The sequence below is a fragment of the Lithobates pipiens genome, unplaced genomic scaffold, assembly GCF_037356315.1.
Source record: "Lithobates pipiens isolate NorthernLeopardFrog02 unplaced genomic scaffold, aLitPip1_a1.2 Scaffold_13, whole genome shotgun sequence".
NCBI classification, from domain to species: domain Eukaryota; kingdom Metazoa; phylum Chordata; class Amphibia; order Anura; family Ranidae; genus Lithobates; species Lithobates pipiens.
The window spans coordinates 244797075-244813477 of NW_027507718.1; positions in this window are offsets into that span (position 1 = coordinate 244797075).

Sequence of the window (16403 nt, forward strand, 5' to 3'; positions counted from 1 at the left end):
AGAAAATACCAACCTTAGATTATCTTTGTAGGTGCTCCTAGACCATTCATTACTCCCCCACCACCTCCCTTCCTATATATGTCCTAAGTATTGTTAAACAAATCGGAGAGTGACAATGACTGTTTGCCTCTCTCTTTTCTAATGTTAATTTTTATTTTATAAAAAAACTTCCAATAAAAATAATTGAAACAGAAAATTAACTCCATAATATCAACAAACATAATCCTTTTGTTCCACATTTCCTGCTTTTAATCATACTTTGTGATTCTACCAATTATGTGAACCCACAAGCAATCCCCTTCCAAGGGTGACAAGGCTCATTCAATTACAAGTTACAATTACATGCTGGACTACAAACAATCATGCCAACACATAATGTGTTGGCATGCTCCAATGTGGGTACTTAAATACAACTGTGATATTCAACCACCTCTTGAGTACACAATTATCCACACAAATCTCATTCAAAGAATCTACAGGATGTGCTCAATACAGAAAAGAGAAAACATGAAAGTAACAGGAAAACTATTTTTCACAATAAAAATAATGTGGTCTTGTTTTACTTTCCGTGTTTTCTTTTGTAAGAGCACTGAAAACAAGTAGAAAAACAGAGAACTTTTGTGGTGCTACTACTCTTAGAAATAGACAACTATGACATTAACATTTCACATCTTTTATTATATTGAAAACATTTTTTAAAAACGCATAAAAATAATATGTGTCAATGTTCCATACAGTACTGATACAACACCAGACACAATTTTTCGCATTGGAATGTGGCCTTGTACAAAATGAACTGACCATGCAAATGTGTAGAAAGTCAATACAGAGCAATAAATAAAAATACAAAAAAACTAGAAGATCAGAACATCAGAAGATGCTGTTTTGCGAATTGTGCTTAATCAGGAGATCCTTCAGTGGTGATGATAGAGGAAGAGGTGTATATAGCTTTATAGAACATTGTCATAAATACTTGCACTGATACATAACTTTTATTATGTTGTTTTTTTTTATTTTTACTCACAACTGGTGTGTATGAGACCACAAAACCCAGCACAGACAGAACAAAATATTACAGTGCACACATGCAAAAAATACATTTACCTCATGCAAGGCTATTTAAAACACCTAGACATTTTCAAAAAACACTATCAACAAATATAGGGATTTGGTCACACCACATTGCTATATGGTACTTAAGCCCACTTACTGCGACAAAGTACCCAATTTTTAGTGGGTCCTATGCTATCCATAGCCTGGAAGATCTGAACCATGGGAGCCATACACTCCTCTATATGGGAGAACTAGAGGTTGCAGGAATACAGTATATAGCAATATGGTGTGACCAAATCCCCATATTTTATTTATAGTATTTTTTGAAAAAGTCTAGGTGTATTAAATAGCCTTGCAGGAGGTAAATGTATTTTTTGCATGTGTGCGCTGTAATATTTTGTTCTGTTGTATGGTCTTATGGCTGCACTATCTTTTTTTTTTTTTTTTTTATTGTGCACATAAAGAATAATCATGCAATGCATCAAATAGGGGTTACATCAACATACATATTTACGTACAGATATCATGAGCTTTGCAAATACAATTACAACCTCAATGTGCCCTGCAGCACCGAGGTTACCCTATATTTCAGTAGACATGTGCTTTTTGCTTTTTTTTTTTTTAACAAAACCCAGTCAAACATTATAAACAAACAGAGAAACCCCCTTCCCCCCTGGGATGTTAATATTCTGTGTTATGTTTGCTAAAGTACAAAAAAGAACCCCCCCCCCCCCCACACACACAACCACCACATGTCTGTGGCGAAAGGAGCAGGGCAGCTACCCCCCTCTGTCATGAATTAGGTAATAGCCCTAGATCCCTTCTATCTAATGGTCTAGAACCCCTCCTCCTTCAGTGTACTGTCTGAGTCCACACACCAGAACCACACCTTCCTAAACTTCTTTGGAACCCCTCTAGCTTCATATGTCATTTTATCAGTGATGTAACTAACGGAGTTAAAGTAAACGGTGTTACTTAACACCGTTACTTTAGAGGGTAACGAGTAATCTAACTGATTACTCTTCCCCTCATGGTAACGCCATTCCCATTACTTGGGCGGCTTTACCGCAATTACCTCTACTGCCACTAGGGGAGCACCCGCAGTGATACGCGGTGAGCTCCGTGGCCTCGGCCTTAGGAAAGGCCGCGGCTTCAGCCTAGCTCCGGAGCGGCAGCCATCTTGGTGCACCATCCGGCCGTTTCCAATGTGATTGCTCCGTCAAATGACAGAGTGATCACTTGTAAACCAACCGGCGTCATGATGATGCCGCTTCCTCTTTCCCCTCTGTGTACAGATCTGTACAGTGGAGGGGAGAGATCAGATGGCAGCAGCGCTGTGGGCTGCATCTGTAGTGCCCACAGCGCTGCTCTGTGACACTTGCAATCACAGCCATCCCTCCATACCCTGCCAATATTCTGCAATACCCTGCCATACTCTGCAATACCCTGCCAATACTCTGCAATACTCTGCAATACCCTGCCAATACTCTGCAGTACACTGCAATACCCTGACAATACTCTGCAATACTCTGCAATACCCTGTCAATACTCTGCAATACTCTGCAATACCCTGACAATACTCTGCAATACCCTGACAATACTCTGCTGGTACTCTGCAATACCCTGTCAATACTCTATAATACCCTGACAATACTCTGCAATACTCTGCCAATACCCTGCCATACTCTGACAATACTCTGCCATACCCAGCCAATACTCTACCATTCCCTGCCATACTCTGCCATACTCTGCAATACTCTGCAATACCCAGCCATACTCGGCGATACCCAGCCATACTCAGACGTATCCAGCCATACTCGGCAAATATTACAGTGGGGGAGATGACGTGGATATTACAGTGGGGGAGATGTATATTACAGTGGGGGAGATTGTGGATATTACAGTGGGGACTATATGGTTTTTGCAAATTCAATTATTATTTGCTGATCTAAAAAATGATCCGATCCATGACTCTGATCCGAGGAATGATCCGATCCGTGAGTTTGGGGGGGGGGGGCAGATGTACAGAGGGGAAACAGATATATGTATGTGACGGGGGTGACAGGCATGTAGTGGGGTACAGAGGGGGGACAGATATATGTGTGGGGGGACAGACGTGCAGGGGGATACAGAGGGGAAATAGATGTGCAGGGGGGAATGCGCCCCTTGCTTACAGTAATACTAGACCCTCCCCTTAGAATATTAAAAAAAAAGTCACAGTTACTTTGCTGAGTAGCTAATTACTTTTCCAATGTAGTAACTGAGTTACTAACGCAATTACTTTTTGGGAGAAGTAATTTGTAACTTAACTAATTACTTTTTTAAAATAAGATGACCAACACTGCATTTTATACATCATCATGTCAGCATTTACCATTTTTATCCACATCCCCAGAGACAGTTGCTCAACATGAATCCAACGTCTAGCAATGAGTTTCCTCACTCCAAAGTATAGGATCCTAAGGAACAGTTTAGTGTATGCATTCATCTCTTCTTGATCAAAGACCCCGAGTAGACACTGTATGGGAGAACAAATGTTAGGTAAAGCAAACTTATCTGAGATAAACTCAGTCACCTGCGACCATAAAGATCTTATATTTGTGCATTCCCACACCATATGTAGAAAAGTGCCTTACTTCTTTCCTCATTTGTGTCAGATAGCCAATTCCCTCCTATGCATTTGATAAAATCTAGCTGGCGTATAGTACTGCTGATGAAGATAGCGATACTGGATCATTTTATCCGTAGAGGAGATAACAGACACCAAGTATGTGTCCAGTGCCTCCTGCCACAGGTCTTCCAACAATTTCGGGTCAATCCTTTCCCACCGTGCCCTGGCCTTAATGGTTGAGTTTATTACTCCTGGCCCACTGCTCTATTATACCTAGAAATCCTCTTAGACGTATCTGGGTCAATCAGAACCTTTTTTAGATCCATATTCTGTAACCGTATCTCGGGCCCCCCAAACTGGGAAAGGGATGCGTGTCGCAGTTGTGCATATCAGTAGAACCAAGTCCTGGGTATTCCGAACTGCTCCCATAATGGGGCAAAGGGGAAAAGACGGTCCCCTGACAAATTTGATGCAGATATTTAATGCCATATTTTGCCCAGGTCTTTTGTCCATCATTTAGTTTTATAAACTCCCCCAGGAATCGGTTACACCATAGAGGGCTATTAGATGACAGCCACAAGGGTTCGTCCCTCCGCCGTTGAGAGCACAAGTGAAATACTTTGCCAGGTAGTGCCATTACTGAACACATTTTTTTCCCTGGGATCCCTTTTCTATAGAGGAATTCTGGAGGGTTTTTTGTGAGGTGGCAACTGCTGCCTCCAACAAGGTAGTGGCGTTAGGCGTCTGTGGGGAAAGCCGCCAGTGGAGAAAAGATAGCTGTGACCTGTGAGGCCAGAAAATAGGAGCGCAAATCAGGAAGGGCCATCCCTCCCATTGTAACTGTTAGCTTCTCTCTACATCTACATATACATATCTCTACAGACACCTTGGGCGCATTGGAGCCCCCCAAAAAAACCTACAATAATGGAGTTAATGTGCCTTAAGAACCAAAGTGTCACAAAAACTGGGGAGTTCGAGAGGATATAGAGAAACTTAGGAAGAAAGATCATCTCAAACAGATTTATCCATCCCAACAAGGTGATCAGTAAATTCTGCCATCTCTGAACCTCTCGAAAATTCCCCACAATCAGAAGCAGATTGGTCTCGAGGAATCTAGGGACGGGAAGCTAAATTTAAATCCCCAGATATCTAAAGGAGGCTGATAATGGGATGGGACAATCCTGTGAGATGCTCACTGCTTCGTCAATGGGAAAATGGGAGGACTTCTTCCAATTTATACAAAATCCAGAGTAGTCTCCAAATTCCTGGATCAATCAGAAGGCTTCAGAGAGTGAGGGCCCTGGGTCCTGCAGATATAGCAGCATGTCATCTGCATAGAGTGACACTTGCTCGTCAAATTCCCCCAGCCTCAGACCAGTCAAATTTGGGGTAGACCTCAGTTGAACTGCCAAGGGCTCTATAGCCAGGGCAAACAGGATGGGCAACAACGGGAACCCCTGCCTAGTGCCCGTACAGGGCCACCATCAGGGGGGTTTAGGCAGTACTCCTGTAAGGGGCCCGAGCCTCCCAAGTGGCCACCCTGGCCGGGCCTCCCTTCACCCCCTCGGCGCCCGCTATAGAGAGGGAGAAAGGAGCATACAGTCCAATGAGCTGCTGCCTTTCTTTCACTAGCACACACCCACCCCTGCCACCCGCAGCACCCGCTATGGAGAAGAAGAAGGGAGGGAGCTTACAAGTCTGAGCCACCATTCCGCCTTTCACTAGCAGGCCCCTCCCCCCTGCAGGTGATCGAGGCCAGCACTCGCTCCACAGCATTCTTTCCCACCTGAGGCGGAGCCTGCTGGCTGTTGCTGCTAGGTTAGCTCTGATTGGCCGGGACTCTGACAGGGGGTATAGTCAGTTTGTGAGCCGTGAATAATCCAGCCCTGTTAGGTGCATGCAGATAGGAAGATAGAGAGCGGCATGGGAGGGTAAGTCACAAAAAGTTGGCGTGTCGCTATGCTCCCTGTGATGTATATTTGAACTTTATTTTAATCTCCTTCTCCTTAGATGGGACACCTGAGCCTGACAAGCTGACATGATTGGGTTGCATAGTGTAAATGGATGAGGATGACTCTGGGTGGAGATGAGAGTTACAATGTGGAGAGTCTCTTCAATTTGTAACTCTCATCCCCACCCTGAGTCATCTTCATCCATTTTCCACAATGCAAGTCCATCATCTTCATCTCCCACCCTAATCAGCCATCCCTCCAGTCTCCACAATGTATCCACATCCACGCCAAGCATCATCCATCCCTCCAGTATCCACATCCACACCCAGCATCATCCATCCATCCAACCCTCCAGTCTCTGCATCCACACCCAGCATCATCCATCCATCCATCCCTCCAGTATCCACATCCACGCTCAGCATCAATCATCCATTCACCCCTCCAGTGTCCACATCCACGCCCAGCATCATCCATCCATCCATTCCTCCAGTCTCCACAATGTGGGGCGGATTCGGTGGGACGGGCAGTGGTCAGGCCCAGGGGGCCCAGGCCTAAGCTGTGTAAGGGGCCCCAAAATACCTGATGGCTGCCCTGCGAACACAAGCTTGGTAATAAGTGACCAATCCCCATCTTGTTGGACGTGGCTGTTAGGACAAATAGAATATACATCCTTTCCTTTAAACAGTGGTGAGATACTGACCATATAAATATTGATCAACTTTTTCTCCCCAAAATTATAGCAATCATATTTTACTGTTTATAGTTCATTCTTTTCAAGTACTGTGTGAAGGGTAGTTTAGTATTTAATAATTGTCCCACATTATTTATCTTGCTGTGTGTTGAAGCCGTATGTGGTGAAATTAAGATCTACCTGAATTGCAACTAAGTTGGCTATTGTGGTCCCATGGAGATTATTTATTGCCCAATCCAATCTGGTAGCCCTGTTAAATTAAGACTTCTTTCAAATTGATAATATCTACAGTGGGTGCCGCCGATATTGTATCAATCTCACTGCTGTTAGCGGCGAGATTGTCACTCGTGAGCCCTATCGCAGGAGCCAGTGCCGAGCTATGTCGCTCCTCCAGCTCGCTGAGAAGCACAGCTCGTAGTGGTGATTTCTAGTGCGATCCCATTGTCCTGGAAACACAATATCGGCGGCACATACTGTATCTGTTGGCTTTTCAAGACATATTTCGGCCTTTTTTTCCGGCCGGATAAAGTCCAAAAATTGTCTTTCAGGTGGCAAGAAATATTGTGTTTTTGAATTTAAGGCACAGTTAATCACACCCTTTTTATTATAGTCAATTGTGGCTACCCTAGGGTTACGTGTCAAATATTATGGAAAACTGTTTTATTGTTGCGTTGATGTCTTTGATAATGTGTATGAAATATTGTTCACTAGAAATTTCGGTTTTGTATGAAGTTGTATAATTATATTTCTATATTTATACAATTTATTTACTTATTAATGTAATTGGGAGATATTTATACATTATTAAGAATTCCCCATAGATTTACAAACTCAGGAAATTATTGTGGTATATTACAAAGTTCAATTTTTTTTTTTTTATTAACTGTCATAAGTGGCTGGAGGCACTATGATACATTAAACTTACATTCAGACACTACCCTTTTATTTATAATTTACCGTTTGCCAAAACACTAAATTATATTTAATTAAAATTCCCCATATTTATTATCATTAAAATTCCATACCACACTCACAAAAAACTCTACTGATCATTGGTCTGCAGTTCCCAGGGAGAGCCAATTATAAAGGGGAGAAAGGACTTGATTTTTGTTGCTGGGAGATCTGTTAGGGTTGGGCTCAGTAATTCCTTCTCTGAGCTGGCCGCTCAGCTGTCGGCTAATCGCCAGTTCATATCCCTCCACAGTTATTCAGCTGTTGATGATATCCTGCTTGTCAGTCCTGACTAATTAAGCCACCCAGTCCAGAGGATCTCTGCCTTTGTCTTAGTCCGCGTACACACGGGCGGACTGTCCGTCCAACTAAGTCCGTCAGACAATCCGACAGACAGTCCGTCCTACTTTCAAATGAACGGACTTGACCACACACGATGAACAGACAGTCCGCCGAAAGCTTGCGCGATGACGTGTACAGCACGTACGACGGGACTAGAAATACGACGTCCAATACACTGCAATGCAACCTTCGGCCGTGTAAATCCTTTCTGAGCATGCACCATACTTAGTCCGTCCAACTTGCCTACTCACGAGCAGACTGTCCACTGAAACCAAGTTTGGACGGACAATATTACGGAAATTCCGAAAGACTTAGTCCGCCAGACTGTCCGCTGAAAAAGTCAGCTGAAGCCCACACAAGAGCGGATTGTCCGCTGAAACACGTTTCAGCGGAGCAAGTCCGTCAGACAGTCCGCCCGTGTGTACGCGGCCTTAGTCAAAAATCACAGAGATGCTCTCCTGCTTTCCTGTTAAAAGACTTGCTTGTCTGACATCCCTTCTGGCTTCAGATCCTGCTTGCTGTGTTGCTACACTCATCTCCGGCTCCCTGACGTTTGGCTTATCTGACTATCCGTTACAGTTCCTGAACTCTGGCTATGTTTTGACTACGTTTGTTCTATTTACTTGTATTATTAAACAAGTGTGATTTAACTGTACTTCTGTCTAGGTCTGATTTCATGGTTTCTGACAGTAGGCGAAGGCCATGAATTCAGAAGATACAGTCAATTCAGTTGTTATAAATATTTTTTCCAGATTGGATGAGCAAGATCACCGCATGGATCAGTTTGCCATGGCGTTACAAAATCTCCTCAGTCGCACAGCTCACCTGGAATTTTCCACTGTGTTTGCTCTGGTACAACCTATGTTGCAGGCCATCCCTGCTGCTCTGCCAGTCTCTGTGCAGGCACCGCCTCAAGTGTTACCTCTATAAGAGGTATGTCTGGTTCTGCTTTGCTTCCCCAGCGATTTGGAGGTGATCTAGTCCAATGCAGAGGGTTTCTCAACCAGGTTGAGATGTACTTTGAGATGCTGCCCCAGGCGTTTCCCAAGGACGGAAGCAAAGTAGGTTTTGTGATATCTTTGCTTTCTGAGAGAGCCTTGGCCTGGGCAAACCCTCTATGGGAGACACAAAAACCTGTTGTCTTGTGTTACTCTGAGTTTGTGACCTCCTTTAAAAGGGTATTTGACATTCTTGCACGCTCCGCCAAGTGCCTCATGTCCATCAAACAGAGTACGAGAACTGTTGCAGACTTCGCCATTGAATTCTGTACTCTGGCAGCAGAGGTTGTTTGGAACAATGAGGCCCTTGTGGCTGCTTTTTCTCATGGTCTCTCAGATTCCATCAAGGATGAGATAGCAGCTCGAGATATACCCACTGAGCTGGAGAAGTTGATCACTTTTGCCATCCTCATTGACTCCAGACTCAGAGAAAGACTCTCTTTTAAGGAGCGCTTGTGGAAGCCTCCTGTACATTTGCCTCCGAGATTTCCAGTCCCACCCGTGCCTCCCTCACATCTTATGCCTCCTGGTACTGAGTCAGTCAGTGAAGATGAACCCATGCACTTGGGCTTCACGCGTCTCTCTGCGGATGAGAGAACCTTTAGGGGGAGGGAGAGATTGTTCTTTTATTGTGGCCAGACAAGTCACTTTTTAAAGTCTTGTCCTACCCTTCCAGGGAATGCTTGAACTTTGAGGTACTGTCACGGACAGACCTTAGGTGGCGTTGTTTCATCCCCCAGTTATCCAGAAGGATAAGTCCCTGGTTTTGGTCACCCTTTCTTGGGCTGAGTTATCTGTTGTGATACAGGCTCTAATCGACTCTGGGGCTGTAGGCCTGTTCATTGATGCTGCCTTTGTATCGAAGCACTTGATTGTGCTGCAGCTGCGTGACACTCCACTTGCCATTGAGGCTCTTGACGGGAGACCCCTACAGTCTGCCCATGTGACTCATGAGATGGTTCTGTTGTCCATGGCTGTAGGGACTCTTCACCATGAGATAATCCAATTCCAAGTTTTTTCCTCATCTAAGTATCTGCTGGTTATTGGTTATCCTTGGTTACAGAGGCACAACCCCTCTTTGATTGGCACCGTGCTGAGATTCTCTCCTGGTCACCACAAAGCAGAAGGACATGCTTCCAGAAGGTAGCCAAGGTCCTGTGAACCTCTTCACTCTCCTCCCTGCCAGAGGAGTATCGTGATTTTAGTGATGTCTTTTACAAAGTTCAAGACGGTAATTTGCCTCCACACCAGCCGTATGATTGTGCAATTGACCTTCAACCTGGTGCCATACCCCCTCATGGACAGGTTTACCCTTTGTCGGTCTTGGAGGATAAGGCCATGGAGGATAAGGCCATGGAGGAGTATGTTGCAGAAGCACTTTCTCAAGGTTTCATCTGCAAATCCTCGTCTCCTGCTGGTACTGGTTTCTTCTTTGTGAAGAAGAAGAGTGGTGAACTGAGACCTTGTATTGATTATAGGGGCCTCAATCATTTCACGATTAATGCCTATCCAATTCCTTTGATTACAGAGTTATTTGACCGCCTCAAGGGAGAAACTTTTGTTTTCACCAAGTTTGATTTGAGGGGGGCATACATTCTCATGGGGATTAAGGAGGGCGACGAGTGGAAACTGTATTTAATACCAGAACAGGCCATTATGAGTACCTTGTAATGCCTTTTGGCCCAGCAGTTTTCCAGGAATTTATTAACAATGTCCTCTGAGATTTGTTGCAGTTATGTGTGGAGGTTTATCTAGATGATATCCTCATATTTTCAAAGTCCCTAGAGAGCCACCACACAGATGTCTGTCTTGTGCTTTAGGTAAATAAGAGAGAACAACCTCTATTGTAAATTGGAAAAATACGATTTACATCGTGGACAGGTTAAATTCCTGGGCTATGTCATTTCCACTGCTGGTTTTTCGATGGACCCAGAAAAACTTTCTGCAGTCCTACATTGGCTCCGACCCGTGGGTTTATGTCCTTTGCAGCATTTCCTGGGCTTTGCCAACTATTACCTATAGCGTTACTTATGCAAAAAGGAGAGAGAGCAGCATGACCAGTCTTTATCAGAGGAAGCTCCTGCACAGAGGTTAAGTTTCACACTGGATTGCTGCACAGATCCTGAAGAAATGCAAAAAGTACACCAAGAATCAAGTTAGAATACATGATATTGCGCTTAAAAAAATAGTTGCTTATCCTGGAGTACAGATTTAAACCTTTCGCTGCTGGGTCCATACAGAATATGGACCTACAGCACTGTTTCCAGCTGGCCAGGTCTGTACGTTGTACAGACCTGACATTCTTCCTTCTGCTTATGGTTTCTCCAGTGATAGCAGAATTGTTAAACAGACTCTGCTGAACAAAACAATAGCTCTGATTAGGATCCAACAAGCCACTGATCAAAGATATTCTGCTGCTTCTTTGTCTCTCACCCACTGCTTCCTCCTCACCACCTCTCCTGCTGCACTGCCTAAAGTTTCCACCCCGCTCCCCTGCTGTCCCCTTCCTTTGCCATCCATCCCCCCAGTGCCCACTTTCACCTTCAGCACTTGTCCCCCTCAGCCGGGGGGGGGGGGGGGGGGTGTAATTGCCAGCTTCACCCACTTTCTCTCCTATTGGCAATTGCAGTGAATAAATTGTCAAATAATCACCCCTGCTGGGTCCCTCTGCCTTCAATGCCCCCTCACAGCTCCCGGCAGCCCCTCATGCAGCTGGTTTTCCCTCCATTCCCTCCCAAAGGCTGCAGCTGCTGCCCAGAAAATCACCTTTTTTATTCTACTGGTCATGTGCTTTCAAAAAATATATGGTTTGGGGGTCTTTTACAAACTCTGAAAGCTGTAAGGGAAAATTGAAAACCATTTCACAAATTTTTTTACAGAAATGTGGTTTACATTTTTGCATAAGTTTGATTTTAACAAAAAGGTGCGATTTGTAAATAGCTATTTAGAGCTGTCTTCAGGCTGGTCATGTAACTCATGGGCGCTTTTCAGCTCCAATACATGGCTACTGAAGGAGGGACCTAGATCTCCCTCTGACATCAGGCGGGTCAGCCGGTTAGATCACGTGGCCGCTCGGCTCCTCCCACAGAAGCACTGTCTTGGAGTTGTAAAGAGGCTGAGAGTCACGTGACCAGCCTGAAGACAGCTCTAAATAGATATTTAAAATTCTATTTTTTAGAAAGGATTTACATAATAGAGAGGCTGGCAGTGAAAATGTTTTCTTTTTTAATTTTCAATAATAATTGTGGGGGGGGGGGGCAGGGCAGAGCAGAGACAGACAGAGAGGTCACTGACAGGCAGGATGGGGGGGGGGGGGGTGAGAGAGGAGAGCAGACAGAACAGTTCAGCATATGATGGAGGGACGTACTTTGATTGCGGCGATCGGAGCTGAGTAGCCCTGGTTATGGTAGTCAGTTTTGAGAGGGGTATGCAGGAAGTGGAGGGTTTAGGGGTTTTTCTTTACAGTTTAGAGGGAGGCAGGTTACACAGCACAAGCACTTCTTTAACCACTTGCCGACCGCCGCACGACGATGTACGTCGACAGAATGGCACGGGCAGGCATATTGGCGTACATGTACGTCCCTGCCTTCCCGCTGGTCGGGGGCCCGATCGGGCCCCCGCCCGGTGCCTGCGGCGGTCGGTATTCGTTCGGGAACGATCCCGGACGAGGGGACGGCCATTCATTCATGGCCACCCCCTCGCGATCGCTCCCGACGAATAGAAATCCTTCGTGACATCACTTCCTCTCCTGTAATGTAAACACAGGAGAGGAAGTGATGTGATCTCTCCTCGTGTCGGTCTTTTTCCTTCCGGCACGGAGGAGAGAGGATCGGTGAGTTGCACCCAACACTACACTTACAGTAGAACACGCCAGGCACACTTTTCACCCCCCCCCGATCACCCCCCAATCACCCCTGCCCCCCCCCCAGTCACAGTGACACCAATTGCATTTTTTTGTCACTAATAAGCGATCGTTTTTCTGATCGCTGTATTAGTGTCACAGGTGACGCTAGTTAGGCAGGTAAGTATTTAGGTTCGCCGCAGCTTTTTATAGCGTCAGGGACCCCCATATACTACCGCATAGCCCCCTGATTGCCCCCCAGTTAACCCTTTCACCAGTGATCACCATATAACTGTTACAGGTGACGCTGGTTGGTTAGTTTTTTTTTTTTTGTTTCAGGGCACCCGCCATTTATTACCTAATAAAGGTTTAACCCCCTGATCACCCGGCGGGTGATATAAGTTTGAGGGTCAGATAAGGTCTGCGTCGTCCCAGCGTCAGGTTAGTGCCAGTACCGCTAACACCCACGCGCAAAGCATACACCTCCCTTAGTAATATAGTATCTGATCAGATCTATATTAGCGTTGCCAGCATTTTAGGTTTCCCAAAACGCATTGTTAGCGGGATCAGCCCAGATACCCGCTAGCACCTGCGTTTAGCCCCTCCGCCAAGCCCAGCCCAGCCCAGCCCACCCAAGTGCAGTATCGATCGATCACTGTCACTTACAAAACACAACACACATAACTGCAGCGTTTGCAGAGTCAGGCTTGATCCCTGCGATCGCTAACAGTTTTTTTGGTAGCGTTTTGAAACAGTCGCTGACAGGCTAGGTGCTTTTTTACCTGTGAGTCTCACTAGTGTACCCCTAAATTTAGAGCCCAAAATGGCAAAGCGAAGGTACACTAGTGAAGAGGCCTACACGTTTCTGAGCATGACAGATAGTGAAGAGGACGTCACTCATCTGTCAGATTCAGGCTCAGAATACGATCCTGTAGAGGACAGCGGCTCCATGACAGATAGCTCTGACGACGGAGATGAGGCCGCTGTTAAGAACAGGTGTGCCCGATCCCGAATGTATTCTGTTGTTCAGGTGCAGGAACCGCAGGTCACTCGTATGGAGCAGAGACGTACTAGAGCCGCTCATCCTTCTGGTGAACTGGCAAGCACCAGCGGCCTAGTACACCCTGGACCTACATCCAGCACTGCAGTAACACGTGGTGACGTGGCGAGTCCCATAAGTGCAGTTCAAGCTGGCGAGGTGGCAAGCACAAGTAGTGTCCCGCTGCCACCAAGAAGAAGACAAAGACAGGCCCGTCGTACCCATAGTGCCCTTCCTGCAGAATTCGCCAATCCTATTTGGGTGCCCACCACTTCTGCAGAACCCGTACTTCCCCCATTCACTGGCCAACCTGGCATTAACGTGGAAACAGTTGATTTTACGACACTTGACTTTTACTCACTGTTTTTCACCGAAGATCTCTATAGATCTATTGTGGACCAAACCAATTTGTACGCTGCTCAACACATCGCCACTATTCCCCAGTCCGCCCTTGCCAGACAATGGAAACCAGTTACGGTTTCAAAATTTAAAATCTTTCTGGGCCTCTCCCTCAACATGGGCATAACCAAAAAGAGTGAGTTGCGGTCATATTGGTCCACTGACCCAATTCACCATATGCGCGTGTTCTCTGCTTCCATGTCCAGGGCACGATACGAGCAGATTTTGCGGTTCATGCACTTCAGCGACAATGAACTCTGTCGTCCTCGTGGAGACCCTGAATACGATCGGCTCTACAAAATTCGGCCTCTCATAAACCACTTCAACCAACGTTTTGCAGACTTGTTTACTCCCCATCAAGTTGTCTGCGTTGATGAGTCCCTGATTAAGTTTTCTGGTCGCTTGTCATTCAAACAATACGTCCCCAACAAGCGTTCCAGATACGGGGTCAAGATGTATAAGCTCTGTGACAGGGCCACAGGCTATACACGTAGTTTCATGGTTTATGAGGGTAAAGATAGTCACGTAGAGCCGGAGAACTGCCCTGACTACATAGGAAGCGCTGGCAAGATAGTGTGGGACATGGTGTCACCCTTATTCGGAAAGGGGTACCACTTGTACGTGGACAATTATTACACAAGCGTGCCACTGTTTAGTCACTTGTTTGATCAGCAGATTGGAGCATGTGGCACCGTGCGACCTAATCGCCGGGGCTTTCCCCAGCGGCTTGTAGAGTCCCGTCTTAGGCTGGGGGAGAGAGCCTGCTTGCACAGTAATAATTTGCTCGCTATGAAGTGGAGGGATAATAAGAATGTTTTCGTTCTTACCTCCCTTCATGCAGACACGACGGTCCAAATTCCTACGGCGACTGGTATTGTGGAGAAACCCCTCTGTGTCCACAAATATAACCTTAACATGGGAGGGGTGGACCTCAATGACCAGTTGTTGGCGCCGTATCTAGTTGCCCGTAAGGCCAGACGCTGGTACAAAAAAGTGTCTGTTTATTTATTCCAATTGGCTATACTGAATGCTTATGTACTACACAAAGCTTCAGGAGGGACTGGATCCTTCCTCAAATTCCAGGAGGATATCGTCAGAGCCCTTCTGTATCCAGGCGGTGCTCCACCTCACCTTCCCCTACCAGATGCAGTAAGCCGGCTGCATGAGAGGCATTATTCTTATGTCATCCCGAGTACCCCTACCCAACGAGCCCCCCAAAGAAAATGTTGTGTCTGTAGAAAGCGCGGATATAGGCGTGACACCCGTTCTTATTGTCCACGCTGTCCTGACCAGCCTGGTCTTTGTCAGGGTGAGTGTTTTGAACGCTACCATTCACTAGTTGAGTATTAGCGTAGGGTACAGCATTGCACAGGCTAGGCACACGTTCACAGGGTCTCCCAAGATGCCATCGCATTTTGAGAGACCCAAACCGCTGGAACCGTTACAACAGAAGTGTTAAAGTTACATAAAAAAGTGTTTAAAAAAAAAAAAAAAGTAAAAAAACCAAAAAACCCCAAAAAATATAAAATAAAAAAACCAAAAATAGTTGTCGTTTTATTGTTCTCTCTCTCTCTATTCTCTCTCTATTGTTCTGCTCCTTTGTACTGTATTCTATTCTGCAATGTTTTATTGTTAACCATTTTTTGTTTTCAGGTACGCCATTCAGTTGTAGCGTGGATTTATTTATCTTGACAGCAACAGCGTTTGCTCCCACGATATGTAAAGCTGCGACTCCAGCGCTGTCGGAGGTGATTTCACCACCACAGTTAAAAAAAAGCATATATGCCGAAGCATGGGGGCATAAGGGGTGGAGGAGCGATCTGCTCCTACCTTTTGCGGGAAGATGCCCCCATGCTTCGGCATATATATATTTTAGGCACAGATTGTGTTAAATGTGTTATTTTTTGCTATTTTTTTTTTTGTATTTGCTTTGCAGGTATGGTAAGTCTTACTGTTATACTGTAATGTTACTTTGTTTTATTGTTAACCATCATTTGCTTAGCAGGTACGCCATTCAGTTGCAGCGCGGATTTATTTATCTTGACAGCAACAGCGTTTGCTCCCATGATACATAAAGCCGCGACTCCAGCACTGTCGGAGGTGATTTCACCACCACAGTTAAAAAAGAGCATATATGCCGAAGCATGGGGGCATAAGGGGTGGAGGAGCGATCTGCTCCTACCTTTTGCGGGAGGATGCCCCCATGCTTCGGCATATATAAATGGTGCATGTATGCCCACAATTAAAAGTGGGTGGATGAAGGGTGGTATCTAATGGTGGGCATACCCACCGATCAATATTTTTTTTTCGTTCAGCCCACAGGCTGCATGAAAAAAAAATTACAATATATGCCCAACCAGTTCCAGCAACATACTGGTATGTTGCGGGACTTTGAGTGCTTATACCAGAATGATGCCTGCAGGTTTAGGTATCATCTTGGTATCATTCTTTTCAGCCAGCGGTCGGCTTTTATGTAAAAGCAATCCTAGTGGCTAATTAGCCTCTAGACTACTTTTACAAGCAGTG